The 14,976-nt window shown below is 42.7% G+C and overlaps 1 protein-coding gene across 8 annotated transcripts in view; it reads right to left on the bottom strand.

Annotated features, from left to right (window-relative positions):
- The window catches only part of GATAD2B (GATA zinc finger domain containing 2B), a 269,461-nt gene that overhangs the window by 127,920 nt on the left and 126,565 nt on the right, over window positions 1-14,976 (bottom strand). The window lies entirely within an intron of this gene.

The raw sequence follows: 14,976 nt of genomic DNA, 5'->3' as shown, positions 1-14,976 counted from the left end.
TCCTGGCCCTCTTGAGCCGCAAGTCGCATCTGTGGGTCTGCAGGACAGTTAATTAAAGTATGTGTCCTGCAGATCCAAAACCACCATCCAGTTGCTTGGATCTGGGGCAGACAGAACATGAGCTATCTGAGCCTCTTGAATTTGTCTGTTCTTAACAAGGTATTCCTGGGACAGAGATCTAAAATGTCCTCTTTTGTCAGGAAGAATTAGCAAGAGTAATAACCAGTTCCTACTTCTGGGGCCGGAAGTCACTCTAATACTCGTAGCAAAAATTGACAGGTGCCCCTCTAAAGTGCACGGGTGGTAGACCAAGTCTTAACGGAACTGTCCTGTGGGGCTCACTCAAAATTGGTACCTTCTAACATGCCTTAAAAGGAACCCAGTTACTCAGACGTATTCATCAGAGCAATATTAATTACAAAGAAGACAAAACACATGACGGATATAGTTTGCATCTTGCAATGTTTTGACTCCAATTAAGTGTAACAACCAAGAAAATAAGTGATCACAGTACAGACGATGCAGGGCTCCAATGGTGATCATAAATACAAAGAAGATAGATAAAAGATACTGTACAATTCCCAATGGTTGTATGTATTGATTTCTAAAATTCATGACAGGATTTGCATATGTCAGTTTGGAATACAGTGAAGTTAAATTACATGAAACAAACCAAGAGGAAGGGTTTGTTGATGTTTTGACCATGTCTGACTCTTAGGGTCTTGAAAAAGAAGCATTTTATCAAAAAACGTGTTAACTGACGATGAAACTTTGGGAGCGGACCCGGATTCTCAGAAAGAAATGACCTGACATCAACATGTAGGTGTGGGACTTATACTCTGCTCCATCGTCACTTACGGGGATGACAAAGTCAACGCAAAGCCACAGTGCCACTAACCGGCACACAGGAGTAATGTTGTGTAAATCTTTGAGATATAGTATGGCACCTGGGGATATTCCGAAGTTGAAGAATCTACGGTTAAAAGTATCCATCAGAAAATAGATTACGCCTAAGAATTGGAAAAAGATGGTTTAACTCAAAATATAGTAGATACAGGAAACAAATTCAGAAAGAACGGTGTAAGTATAGGTGTACTAATATTCAGGAATATCTCGATTATCAGTAGAAATATAAAGTGTACAAAATAATGTAGACTGGAGCTATTGGAGAATGCAAAAGGTATTTTTACCCAAACACCTTTAACTTCATAGATAAAAAGAGCCATGCTAGCACATTTTGGCTGTTGGTGAACGATGAGGGTACTAGTGGTTATCCCTAACTAGAATGTGCAACTGCTAAAGAACAATGGGGCCAATATTTATTACAAGCCTATAGTCCTCTCCCTGCTTCTGCAGGTTATTCTCTCGGATAGATGTGATTTTCAAGCTTTTTGCTAAATGAAAAATTAATCCAGTCCCGGGTAAATTTAAAAAAAACCAAAAAAAACAGGAGAATCCCAAAAATCAGAGTGTGTTCCAGTATGGACCATGCTTTGCATTATGGGCTGTCGCCCTGGGATTGATGAAGCAGCTAGGTCGTTTTTACAGCTGCTTCAAGGGCAACACACTTCCAATTCAATTCTCTAGACAAGAGCACCTTTTATAAATGGATTATGCCAGCTGGATGACTATCTTTTACACATCTTTTACATTATGCAAACTGGGTACAAGTAGAGATAGCCTTTAAGGGTAAATAGATATAACTGTCATTAGTTTACAGAGTAAACTGGACACATTACATAAATACTGCAAGGATAAAAAAAATAATCAATAATATTGCTAAACCCAAGGGACTATCTTTTGGAATGAAATAAAACAAATGAAGAACTAAATCATTGTGTACTTGGCGGGTAAATGGTACAAAAATTAAGTAGGTTGAAAAGTGTCAGTATTTAAGGATACGGTCATCAAATGCTCCGAAATGTGAAGGCACTTTGAAAAAAAACTAGGACTGGGCTTCTATCAATACTATTTATCTGAAAAAAGTGATAGCAGTATGGTAGCTATCGTATTCTACCTTTACTGAAAGTTATTGAGGCTAAAATATTACCAGCAATATTGTTCGGTAGGGAACTACTGATTCGTAGTGAGATTAGAAAATAATGACCAGCTACTATACTTTTTCCTCAATCTTCAATGATTCGATCAATGAGACTCGAACTGTTCCTATGTAGTTGACAGCTTCTAGCAGTAAAAAGCTTGATAATTTTTTGGAGAGATAAAATATTTTATATAATATTGAGTTTTACTTGCTCACAACATGACCTGATAATAGTTTTAACCTTAAAATGATACATAAATTGTTAGGTTTCAGTCACTACGTATCATACGGCTGTAGTCTTCCCTGCATTAGAATTAAGATACACACATTAACCTATTAAGGGCTTCAAATATAATATTTCTACCATCTCCTTACTTAAAACGCCAAGAGAAAACAAGCATTTGCAATGTGATGGGTCTCGCATTTGCTCAAGTTAGAGCTATTAGCGTTGTAAACTCCTAACCGGACTTTTCTTGCCACATAAATTGAAAATGAAAAGTAATACAGGCTCACATAAGCGAGTCGATTCAAAGCGCCACAGCATCAGCGTGAAGCAGCACACAAAAGGAAAAAAGAAGTTCACTCGCAGTCAAACGTATCGGCAAACGTGCAATTAGTCATGTAGCGGGGCAAAGTCCAAGGCGGTAACTAAACCACCCCAAGGAGGGACAAACGTAAAGCATTTACCAATGAAAATAAAGGATTTTTGAAGGGCGAGACCATGAATGAGTGATAGTGATGGGCGTGCGATAGGCGTGGTTAAAAGCTCAGACACATACCAACACATCAAAAAAAGCAGCGCTTGTGCACTGCTATGCTCAACCTAAAAACTATTAGCACATCGAAAGTCCTTCAAACAATCAAAATTCTGGAGGTTCTCTGCTTACAACTTGAGAACAGCTATATTATATAATAAGTATGTATGTAAACATCAAGAGAAACGCTACATGTTATAAACATTATGGTGTAGCAGCCATAGCCTATCAACAGCACCGCACTCGACCGTAATCTATAAGGTCTCTGCTACTAAAATCATTTGATAACACAGTATCACACAAATAATGTATATAATGGTAGTGCTGAGAGTGTTCAGCTTTCACCACCAAGAAATAGGAGCTGTGGCATACAGAATTTAAATACCACAATATAATCACAAATCCGAGAACTCATGCTATGATGTATATAATCATAAATCTGAGAACTCCTGCTAACGAGGTAACTCCTGTATCACACAGAATTCGTACATAAAGATACGTGTTATTGGATTTTAACTCCACAATTTAACAGCCATTGCATATTGAAAGCCCTGCATACAATCAAAAGGTGGATGGAGCCTTGCCTAATCTGCTTACAACACCATCTAACAGTAGTTGTCAAAGACTGAGAAGACAGAATAGAATCATCTGGCTGACGGCTCCCTCGCCACAAGCATATGAAAACAGCCGGTATATATTGCTAGGCCGATACAAAACCATAAGACTGCGTATCTCTGCTTAAACCACCATGAGATATGATAACATAATTTGCATACTGAGTGCCCTTGATATAACCATTAAGTTGAGGCCCCTTTATTATGAAAATGGATTAGAGCTGCAACATATTTGAAGCCCTACATACAATTTCAGATGAAGGCTCCATAACTATATTTTGAGACTGCAGCTTTAACATATGCACATGCCTCCACAGAATGACAAAACCTGGGAATCCCTTCCCAAACTAGCAACTGAAACTGTTGTAATATACTGAAAGCTTGCCTTACTGCTACACAATCTGTTTATAACAACATGAAATATCACCTGTAACACATAAAGAAACTTGTGGACATCATAAGATGCAAGGCTTCCTCCTTCTAACATGATGGGGCAGAAACTAGTATGCTAAGACTTATGTATTTAACCACATGGCTAGCACTGGCTTGTTTGTACCCTAAGATAACAGCTGCATCAGGTTGAATGATTGATTTGTATGTAATCACAAGGTTTAAAAACTGCAATGAATCAGAGAAGAGTATATAACCTCAAGTCTATCCTGTTTATCCAAGTTGCTTCTACCAGCTCAAAGGCAGTAGCTACCAGGTCTCCTTCTATTTGCTTAGTTTATCTGCAACACACTTCATACCCTACTCCACCTCTTTCCAAATGTATTTAGTATTTACCACCACATTAGCTGGGAAGCGGTTTTATGCATTCACAACCCGTTGTGTTAAAATATTTCCTTAATACAAGCACTACCCTAGGCAGGGCTTGCCACTCATACCTACTCAGTACCATGATATTCTTGCGGGGGATAGAGCGCTTTACAAATACACATAACATTGATCTTGCAAATGCCTTTAATGACCTCTAAGTACAGTAGTACTCTCCCACTGAAGAATGCTTTCCATCTGCAATTCAAATCTCTCTAGAATATATCTCATTCTCACCTGTGCTTTAAAAAAACACACATTTCGATCCAAGCCACTCCATACATTATTGGTGGTTTGAACAAGTTTGCTACTATCCAAACTTTCAGCACCTTTCAGGAGATGCAACCACCAAAATATGGAGGACATAATGCCTAAGACGGGGCCTTAACAATGACATGCCCAGAGGTATAGCAAACACACTTTTCAATCGTTAGATAGCTATCATGTAACAGGACTTGACTACTGTTTTATTTATTTTGCATTTTATGATTTTTCCACCACTTGCGGCATGAGTCATTGACTATGGATGTTAGTTATGAAGTCTCCAAATTCCTAAGTATCTTTAGTATCCTAATGTATGTCCATTCTGGGCCAGATGTGGGTGTTTTTGGATCCCATGAGCTTCCTAACACAAAATAAAATTTAAAACAATAAAGAAGCCAAGGTACATTCACTGAAAAACCGAGTATAGGACTCCAGATCCCAACGAGACCTCTCTAAGGGGTTATATATACTTTTCCTAAACATTCATATCCTGAGGTCCATTTTATTGTTTTTGTTATTCTTCATCATCTTGATTTCTGCTGCGCTCATTTTACATAGGTATTAGAGGGCTTCCCAACTTCCTTCTAGAGGCTGGTGTATCTGAGGAGACCCATGGGCCTAGTACTGTGGTCTCCAGGCAGCTTCCGGTATTTTCCACTTAGTCTTACAATCTGAGACTTTGCATAGGGTCTATCACTTTAGTTTGGTCAGATCAGAGCTCGTTCTGACCTTTTCACCAGACTTCAGGTGTTCATTACTGGAGTTTTTTTTTTTTTTATTGCTCTCGACTAGGATTAATCATATGCATAAATACATAGAGCAATAAGTTTCCATTATTTATAATGCTCTACGCGGGATGCGGGGAGCAAATATGAAGAGAAAGAAATTGAAGAGAATATGAAGAGATTGTAGAACAATAGTAAATCAAACAACATAACTACACAACTCAATTCTTGTCCATTCCTATCTACTTTTTGGCCCTCAATATTGTCTCGCATTTCAGCAATTACTCAGGTCTCCTTACCAATGTAATTTGTATTACAGTCTTTGGGTGGCATACACAAAATCTGGAGTTCATTCAAGCCTCTTCGAAAACTGGTAGACCTCTTGCTTTCTATTGCAATTTCTATTAGTACTTCTAATTGGAAATCTTCAGAGCACATAACTCTGATACAGTGGCGGAATTCTGTATGTTATCATCATAGACTTGACAGCTACAAGCTTGATTCAAAAGGAACTTTCTTCAAACGTCATCAGCTATAGTTGCCATTAAGTAACTATCTCTCACACACTGCGAAGGAAATTGATTTTTCTCCTCCTTTTAAAAATGTCAAATGTATGGCTGTTTTTCTTCTTATATATACTTATTTCATCTTCTATTTGCTGTAACTATTGTTGATTACTGTTTCTCCACATGGCTATCACTTGATTACCTTTTCTATCCCTATAGCTCTTCTCCCTCTCCCCTTTCTCTTTCTTCTTACTTTAGCCTAATGTGGGAGAGTCTTTGATACTATATTGCCGTATAGGCCTAATTCATTTACATGTTTAATATGCATTTATAAGAACAATATTCTTTATTCATATATATCCACAACTGCTATTTCTGCTTTGGCAATGTTATGTTAATGTTCTTGTATTTGACTCAATAAAACATTTATTTTAAAAATAAAAAATGACTACATGACTCCAGGCTGGATCAGTGCAGGGAGTTGAGTTAGGCACAAACTTCCTTGTAGGGGAGTTATTATTATGTATATGCATATATCTATCTGGAAGTAGGTTCATATGGAAAATGGTTTCCTACAATGCAATTATCCTCGTCTTTCCAGCCCTATATATCAAATGCGTAGGCCAATTTTCAAGTCCCTGTCTTCCGGAGCGCGAAAGATGGGAGTATCGGGATTTCCAACAAACTGCTATGGCTCACTTTGCAAGGGCCAACGTGAGGTTAATGAAAGAACTATGGGCCCTGTCAATTTTGGGTTGAGGCACTATGGGCTTATACATCTTTTGTCCACCTGCATCTGATCACCCTGTATATGCTTAGAATTCCAGAGCAATAACCTTCCTGTGTTAAACATTATATTTATTGTGTCATCTCTCTACGGATTTTTGTCAGATCTACCGCACATGGTGCTTACTGCAGTACTGACAGCCATGTGTACTAGGAATTTACCAACAGGCGGGGCATAGGCTGCTGCATTTTTAAGCAAATTTCATGAGGGACTCAGAATCTAACAACTGTCTCACATGCATAATGGTACCTATCAACAAGTGAATTTTTTTGCCAGCAGCCCTACTTTCCTAAAGCTCCACTCAAGAAAATGAGAAAGCACCGCTGAGCGACTGCCACCTTGGGAACTCCAATGTGCAAAACTGCTGACACTGCACGTTCTCTATGGAGGCGAAAAGATCTAACCAAGACTCTCCCCACTGCTGAAAGAGACCTTGCGCCACCTCGAGATGGAGATGCCATTTGTGATTGACCTGGGGCTGTCGGCTGAGTTTGTCTACTCTGGTGTTCAGATGTTGAACCACCAGGGATATGCCCAGCTGAACCAACCATTTCCTGAGGCCGAGAGCCTCTTTACAAAGGGTCCACAACCCCCAGCCCACCATGCTTTTTTGCAGTACCACATGGCGGTGGTACTGTCCGTGAACACCTGCTCCACTTTCCCTTTGAGAGATAAGGAATGCTTTCAATGCCAGTCTGATCACCCGGAGCTCCAAAAGATTGATGTGGAGCCCTGACTCCGCCAGAGACCAGACGCCTCTGATTTCTGCCACTCCCATGTGAATGCCCCAATACAGGACTGATGCATCTGACACTACTGCCAGATCTGGTTCAGGAAGGGGAAGGAATCTGCCTCTAACCCAATCGCAGTTCTTTAGCCACCACTGCAGGTTTAGCGCAGTTCCCTCCGAGATCTGGACCATGTCTGAGCGATTCCCCTGATGCTGCATCCACTGCAGCTTCAGGTCCCACTGCAGAGCCCACATATGTCATCTGGGATGTGTGACCAGCAGGATGCAGGAGGCCATGAGGCCTAGTAGCCCCAAGAGTCATGCTCACCGAAATCCAGGCTAGAGGCTGAAACATCGGTATATCATACACTGAATATCCTGGACTTGCTGCTCGGGAGGATAAGTAAAAAACCGCACAGTGACCAGAACAGCTTCTATGAAAGTGAGCGTCTCAGAAGGAGTCAGGTGTGACTTCGGCATGTTTATAGTGAAGCCCAGTGAATGGAGGAGGTCTGCTGCAGTCTGGAGGTAGAAGACGACAGTCTAGAACGAGCCCGTCTTCAACAGCCAGTCGTCGAGGTAGCGGAAGACTGAAACCCCTGACCTGCGCGCAGATGAGCTGCGACCACTGCCATCACTTTGATGAACACCCGAGGGGCACTGGTAAGACTAAAGTGGAGCATGGTGAACTGAAAGTGCTCATGGCCCACTATGAACCGCAAGTAACGTCTGTGGGATGTGAAAATAAGTGTCCTGCAAGTTCAACACTATCATCCAATCTCCTGGGTCCAGGGCAGATAAAACCTGAGTCAGGGGAAGCATTTTGAACTTCTCCTTCCTGAGGAAGGGATTGAGCGACCTTAGGACTAGGATAGGCCGGAGGCCCTTGTCCTTTTTGAGAACCAGAAAGTAGCAGGAATAACAACCATGACTTACTTCCGGAACAGGGACCCTCTCTATGGCTCCCATGTTCAAGAGAGACTTAATCTTCTTGCGGATAAGTGCCAAATGATCCTCCGTCATGCAATTGTAGGATGGTGACATAGATGGAAGGGTAGTCTTAAAGGGGAGGGAGCAGCTCCTTCAAACTATTTGCAAAACCCACCTGTCTGACGTGATGGTGTGCTAGAGGGGCAGGTGATGGCAAATCCTGCCTCTAACTGACCCTTGGTGGGGAAGCGTCAGACTAAGAAGGCTTGGAGGCTGCAGCTGAGGAGGAGCAGTGGACTGGTTAGACCGTTAGCTCCCTGATCCACGTAGATGCAAGATCCCACATTCCAACCATGCAGAGGCTGGGCAGCATGCACGGTACAGTGGCTGGCGGGGAACAGACATGGCTGGGTGCCCCTTCCATAGCCACGAAAGGGACAAAAAGCAGACTTGGTGGGGAGGGGGGTGGGGGGGTACGGGGTGGGGCACATGCAAGGCCTAGGGCCCGAACTGTAGCCCGGGATTTCCTACAGCGCTTGAGAGTCGAGTTTGCTTTGTCTCCGAAGAGATGGGTGCCATCAAAGGGCATGTCCATAAGAGTGGCCTGGACATCTCCTGAAAAGCCAGATGTCCTCAACCAGGCATGGAGCCTCAAAGCCACAGTCGAAGCAACTGATCTGATTAGAGAGTCAGTCGCATCCAGCTCACATCGGATTGTGAACTTAGCTACATCTCTCCCATCAGCAACAGCTTGTGAGAGAGTGGCCCCGGCCTCCTCCGGGACCTGCAGCAGCGCTTGCACAACCACGTACCATAAAGCAGGGGTGTGGAATTTATTAAAATATCTACTTGTCCAGGGGACAGGTTGCTTCTCAAATCTACTTGTCCTGCAAAAAGATCTACTTGTCCCTTTGGTGCCATGTAGTGTGGCGACAAATTATGGCAGCAATTAATAGCCTCTCTAATTTTGCCAGGGCTACTACCATAGTAGGGCTTGAATACTTGCAGTTTCAATCCCTACTGTAGCAATTTCCTTATTTTGCCACCTTTCTGCAGATCTGCATACTGGGGCTGGAGGAAGCAGTAAGCAATAGTTCCAGGGCTTGAATGCCTTTGAGTCTGCAAACTTACTAACCTGCATGTTTTAAAGATTTTTACCAGCTTCTCTCTAATATTTTCCCATAATAAGAAAGGTTGGACATTTACTCCTGACAATGGCAGATTTAGAACTTCTTCCAGGGTGGGAAGAAAGTGGCTGGAGGGAAAATGAACTTGCAAATGCTCAATAGATTTTCGCATGAGCAAATCTACACATCGTATTTACCCATGCTAAAATACAGTTCACAAATATTTTACAGGGGTACGACATATACCATGGGTGCACTTTTGTGACTTTCTTTAAGAATTTGGGGCCACATGTAGGTAGGTTCAGATTTGTGACTTGCAAATTGCGAGTCGCAAATCCGAATGTAGGATGGTGTCCTTGACACCATCTGTGATTCGCAAGTGCTTCGCAAATGCCTACCTCATGAATAATCATGAGGTGGGTCGCAATTTGTGACCCCCTCGCGAATGGTGGCCTGCTGGAGACAGCAGACCACCATGTCTGTGACTGCTTTTCAAAAAAGCAGCTTTTTTTTTTTGTAATGCAGCCTGTTTTCCTTAAAGGAAAACGAGATGCATAACAAAAACGAAACGTTTTCATTTCATTTCTTCAGAGCAGGCAGTGGTCCGCAGGACCACTGCCTGCTCTGAAAAAATGTTTACAGTGACATTCACAATGGGGAAGGGGTCCCATGGGGATCCCTTCCCTTTTGCGAAAGTGTTAGCACCCATTTGAAATGGGTGCAAACTGCGATTGGTTTGCGCCCGCGTTCGCGGTCACAAAACAATCCTACATTGCACTGCGAGTCGCAATTAGGAAGGGAACACCCCTTACTAATTGCGAGTCGCAAACCCGTTTTGTGATTCGGTAACCAGGTTACTGAATCGCAAAACTGAGTTTGTGCATCGCAATGTGCTTTTTGCAAGTCGCAAACAGCGAAAGTCGCTGTTTGCGACATGCAAAAAGCAATCTACATGTGGGTCTTGGTCCCTAATTAGGTCTGGTGTTAAAGACATTTTGTTTTTATTAAACTTCTATTTCTCTCTCTTTCGGCTGGCTTTACTGTGAGTGATCGCATTCTGCTCTTCCACAAGGAGCATATTGCCACACAAAGTAGTTTTGTTCAGTGTCAGGAACTACAGTGGCAATCAGTGACGTAACGAAACTGGAGGGTGTCCCTTTGCAAAGAACATGGAGGAGCCCCCTCTCCAGACTCACTCAGGGCAGGTGCTGTGCTGAAGGGCCCCCCTGGAGGGTGGCTGCGGGGCCTTTGTTATGCCGCTGGTGGCAACGTGTGCTTTTAGAGTTCAAAAACTTTTTGGGGGGGTTTTGCCAGTGTTTGTTACAATGTTGAGGGCCTGGTAGCTCCCACAACAATAAAGTGTTACAAAAGCCATCTCAAAACAAGACACGCATTGATGAAACTAAAAGACTTATAAAAATATGTCAGATCAGTTGGCTTTGCCAGTGTTTGTTTATTTTCATGCTTCCCATAATCGTGTTGAAAATGGTTACACTGATTTTCCATTAGAAATATTTTTGGGAAATACTAGCATGCATCAACACATTTTACTAAATGACACCTCATTTGCATATAATCAGAGAGCATTCTGGGAGCATTAAACTTAGCCTCTTAGCCTAAACTTTTCAAACATGTGTGTACACGTTTTTATTTTTTTTGTACTGGAACCAACGTCAGTAGTGAAGTGTGACCTTAAAACATTTATTTACGGCACTCACCCTAATAATGAAGGCTTTCAAATAAGGAACCATAAATACAAGTTCGAACAGCATTATCTTTTGGAAACACATTACCTCAACTGCAGAGAGTGTCTGTAAACAGGCAGCCAAAGGGTTTGTGCTGCAGGGGGTTGGGCCTACTTGTCCCAAGGACAAAGTATACATAAAAACTTGTTGCCCTTGACCCCAAACAAGATGTCCCGGGGCGTCAGGCGATAGGAATTCCACATCCCTGATAAAGTATGGGTACAAGACAGCACTGCCTGGCAGGAGGAAGAAAGCAGCTTCTTCCCAAAATGATCCAGTCTTTTACGATGACATCCTTGGTGCACCAAGAAGTCAAAAACTTCGACAAACTTTAGGTCGAAAAGTTACTGTAGGGGTAGCTCTCTTCGGATCTGCGCATAGACTGGCACGGAAAGAAAAGAACTGACGTCAGCGCACCTGGGTGGCGCCTTTATACGCCCCACAACAACATTTCAGGCAACTACGACACAAACAACGGACGTTGAGTCGACCGATGCCACCTGACGGCACACAGGGTTACTGCTCAAAGAAAAATCTCTGGATTCACACTGACGCCTGGGGGAAATTCTAAGGTAAGGAATCTGCAACTAGAAGTTTTATCAAATAATATTTTATATCTCAGATCAGGTACCCACTGTATGCGGCTGTGCTTTCATGCTGCCTTCTCGCCATTTAAAGTCTACTCTGTTAATTGGCTCCTGTTTACATATAAAGCATTTATTTGGGAGTTCTTATTTCAAGTAACTTTCAAATACAATGCACTATAATTGGGCAATTAAAGCAAGCGATCTTCAGAAAGGAGGAGGCAGCCTTAGTTACAAAAATACATTCCAAAATTATAAACATATATACAAATGTTCACCACTATAAACAGACTTTTCTTCCACACTGGACTATTTCAACAACAAACATAATGCCCTATGGATAAAAACTAAGGTTGTAGTTACATTCTACCGTAACCACTGCTATGTTCCCCAAATACACGTCTAAACAACAGTATAAGTCATAAAATGCGTAAGGCAAAAAACGGAAATCTATCCACCAGTTCAAACCAGAACTCATCTCCACATGTATATTGACCTAAAATGGACACCCTGTAACAATGTGTCACCTACAGCATTCAAAGACTATACATTTTATTTTATATTGTTTTGGTTTTCTTGGATTCCCTATTTGGGGGTGCAGAAGGGAGCACGCCATGGGATGTTGAGGCTTGGATAACCAAGCTCTCAGGGATAGGGTGTTGGATCAGGAACACTGGAATGTTAGGCACAGGCCCATGCGGCGGCCTATTGTCCTGTTCACAGGAGCCCCATGTGCTGGGTTTGGACCAGGTCCCCAGCAGGACATCAGTGAGGGCTTCATCGAAGGACAAAAGGAGCTCAGGCTGAAGCACTTCAGTCAAGAGGTTAGTCCTGACAGCCACCGAAGGCAGCTCAAGGCCCAAGACCTCTGCTGCCCTCCGCACCACCATGGAATAAGACACCCACTCCTCCGTAACCACGGTGGGGGGAGAAAACATGCCAGCGTCAGGGAAGGTGTCCAGAGCACTGGTATTACCCAGTTACGGAGCCCAGTCCATAGTCTTCAAACTGGTTTTCTAAATAGTCCAGTCACTAAACTCGCACTCATAAGAATAAGGGTCAGTATCTGACCTAGGAAGCAAGGTCTCCGCCGAAGTCAAGCGATGCCGGTGTGGCTCAGTGTCGGAGTTGGCAATAAATATGGGATTGATGCTAACCACAGGCATGGGTGGTGTCAGGAGCGTCAACGTTGGAACCGTCAACTGGGAAGTTTGTGATGGTATGACCAATGCCGGTTCAGATCCAGAAGCTGATCCCTGGATGCCCACTGAAGCCGCCGGGCAGAACCCGAGGGGTTGCCTGCCGACCACACAGGGCTCGAAGGCACTCAGACAGTGGTGGGCTGCCCTAAGATGAGGCGCATCGACACTCCTCCCGCGTTGCGTCATCTGACCAACGGGGTGTAGTCGAAGAACACTTGTGCTTCTTCAACTTCTTCTTATGCTTACTCGAGTGTCCCGAAGATTTTGAATGAGACAACAACGTACGATGATGGCTAAGCCAAGAGGTCTTGGGACCTTTCGCTCGACCGGTAGTGATGTGGAGCCAAGCGCCGTGCACCGAGTAGCTTTAGGGACCAAAGGCTTCGGGTTTGTCGCCCGGTACTCTGAGCACAACTTCAGGTTGTGGTTGCACTCCAAACAACACAGTCACATGAGGTGCAAATCCGTCACAGACATCATCCAGTGTCAGGAGTCGCAGGGCTTGAAGCCAGTCTTTTACGATGACATCCTTGGTGCACCAAGAAGTCAAAAACTTCGACAAACGTTAGGTCGAAAAGTTACTGTAGGGGTAGCTCTCTTCGGATCTGCGCATAGACTGGCACGGAAAGAAAAGAACTGACGTCAGCGCACCTGGGTGGCGCCTTTATACGCCCCACAACAACATTTCAGGCAACTACGACACAAACAACGGACGTTGAGTCGACCGATGCCACCTGACGGCACACAGGGTTACTGCTCAAAGAAAAATCTCTGGATTCACACTGACGCCTGGGGGAAATTCTAAGGTAAGGAATCTGCAACTAGAAGTTTTATCAAATAATATTTTATATCTCAGATCAGGTACCCACTGTATGCGGCTGTGCTTTCATGCTGCCTTCTCGCCATTTAAAGTCTACTCTGTTAATTGGCTCCTGTTTACATATAAAGCATTTATTTGGGAGTTCTTATTTCAAGTAACTTTCAAATACAATGCACTATAATTGGGCAATTAAAGCAAGCGATCTTCAGAAAGGAGGAGGCAGCCTTAGTTACAAAAATACATTCCAAAATTATAAACATATATACAAATGTTCACCACTATAAACAGACTTTTCTTCCACACTGGACTATTTCAACAACAAACATAATGCCCTATGGATAAAAACTAAGGTTGTAGTTACATTCTACCGTAACCACTGCTATGTTCCCCAAATACACGTCTAAACAACAGTATAAGTCATAAAATGCGTAAGGCAAAAAACGGAAATCTATCCACCAGTTCAAACCAGAACTCATCTCCACATGTATATTGACCTAAAATGGACACCCTGTAACAATGTGTCACCTACAGCATTCAAAGACTATACATTTTATTTTATATTGTTTTGGTTTTCTTTTCCCTGCATTGCATGCCTTCTACGGGAGAGGTGGGGGTCTGTAGGGGATGAGTGGTTTGAAATACATATTGGACGTTTACTGTATTTGCACTATTAGTCCAACACACTGGCTGGCATTTTGCTCTGCAGAAGGAAGCTCCTAGGAAGACGGCTCAAAACAAGGTTTGTTTAGCGATCAATTAACCCCTTCGAGAAGAAACACCAAATGAAACTGGACTTCAAATAAAGCATGCAGACTTTTGCATCGTATAAAATATGCAGGAAGCCTCAACAGGGTTTTCACACCTGTATAGGCTGTATGCATTAGTCCCTGTTTATCTTGTGCTTGCTTGTTTACTGAGAGGTGAAGTTTCTATTCACATTTTATTTAGGAACAAACTAGACATCTCCAATATCTGAATCTTAGAAACACGCACAGGACTCTGTGATAACAGGATGAAACTTGGGCAATAGATTAATTCTGGTATACAGGCTCACCCCATTCCCCAACCACAGTGGGCAAAACAAGGACTCCATTTCCAACTCTTGGATCTAGTAATCCTTTTCTACTCAATCATTGAGAAAACAAGGTTCAATCTTAGCCCTAATCTGTATGCCCGCCCTGCCACCCTATGGCAGTGAGAATTATATTTCTATGTGGGGACAGTGATATTATTTTCCCATAAAGCATCTTCAACAGCTGTCTCAATATAAGTCGCAGTCAAAACAATCTCATATGTGACAAACTGAGTCACAGCTGAGCCTATCTTCGCT

Source organism: Pleurodeles waltl, chromosome 12 (genome assembly GCF_031143425.1).
Source record: "Pleurodeles waltl isolate 20211129_DDA chromosome 12, aPleWal1.hap1.20221129, whole genome shotgun sequence".
In the NCBI taxonomy this organism is placed as follows: domain Eukaryota; kingdom Metazoa; phylum Chordata; class Amphibia; order Caudata; family Salamandridae; genus Pleurodeles; species Pleurodeles waltl.
Note: the sequence above shows the minus strand (reverse complement) of the source record. Positions and strands in the feature narration are given on the sequence as shown.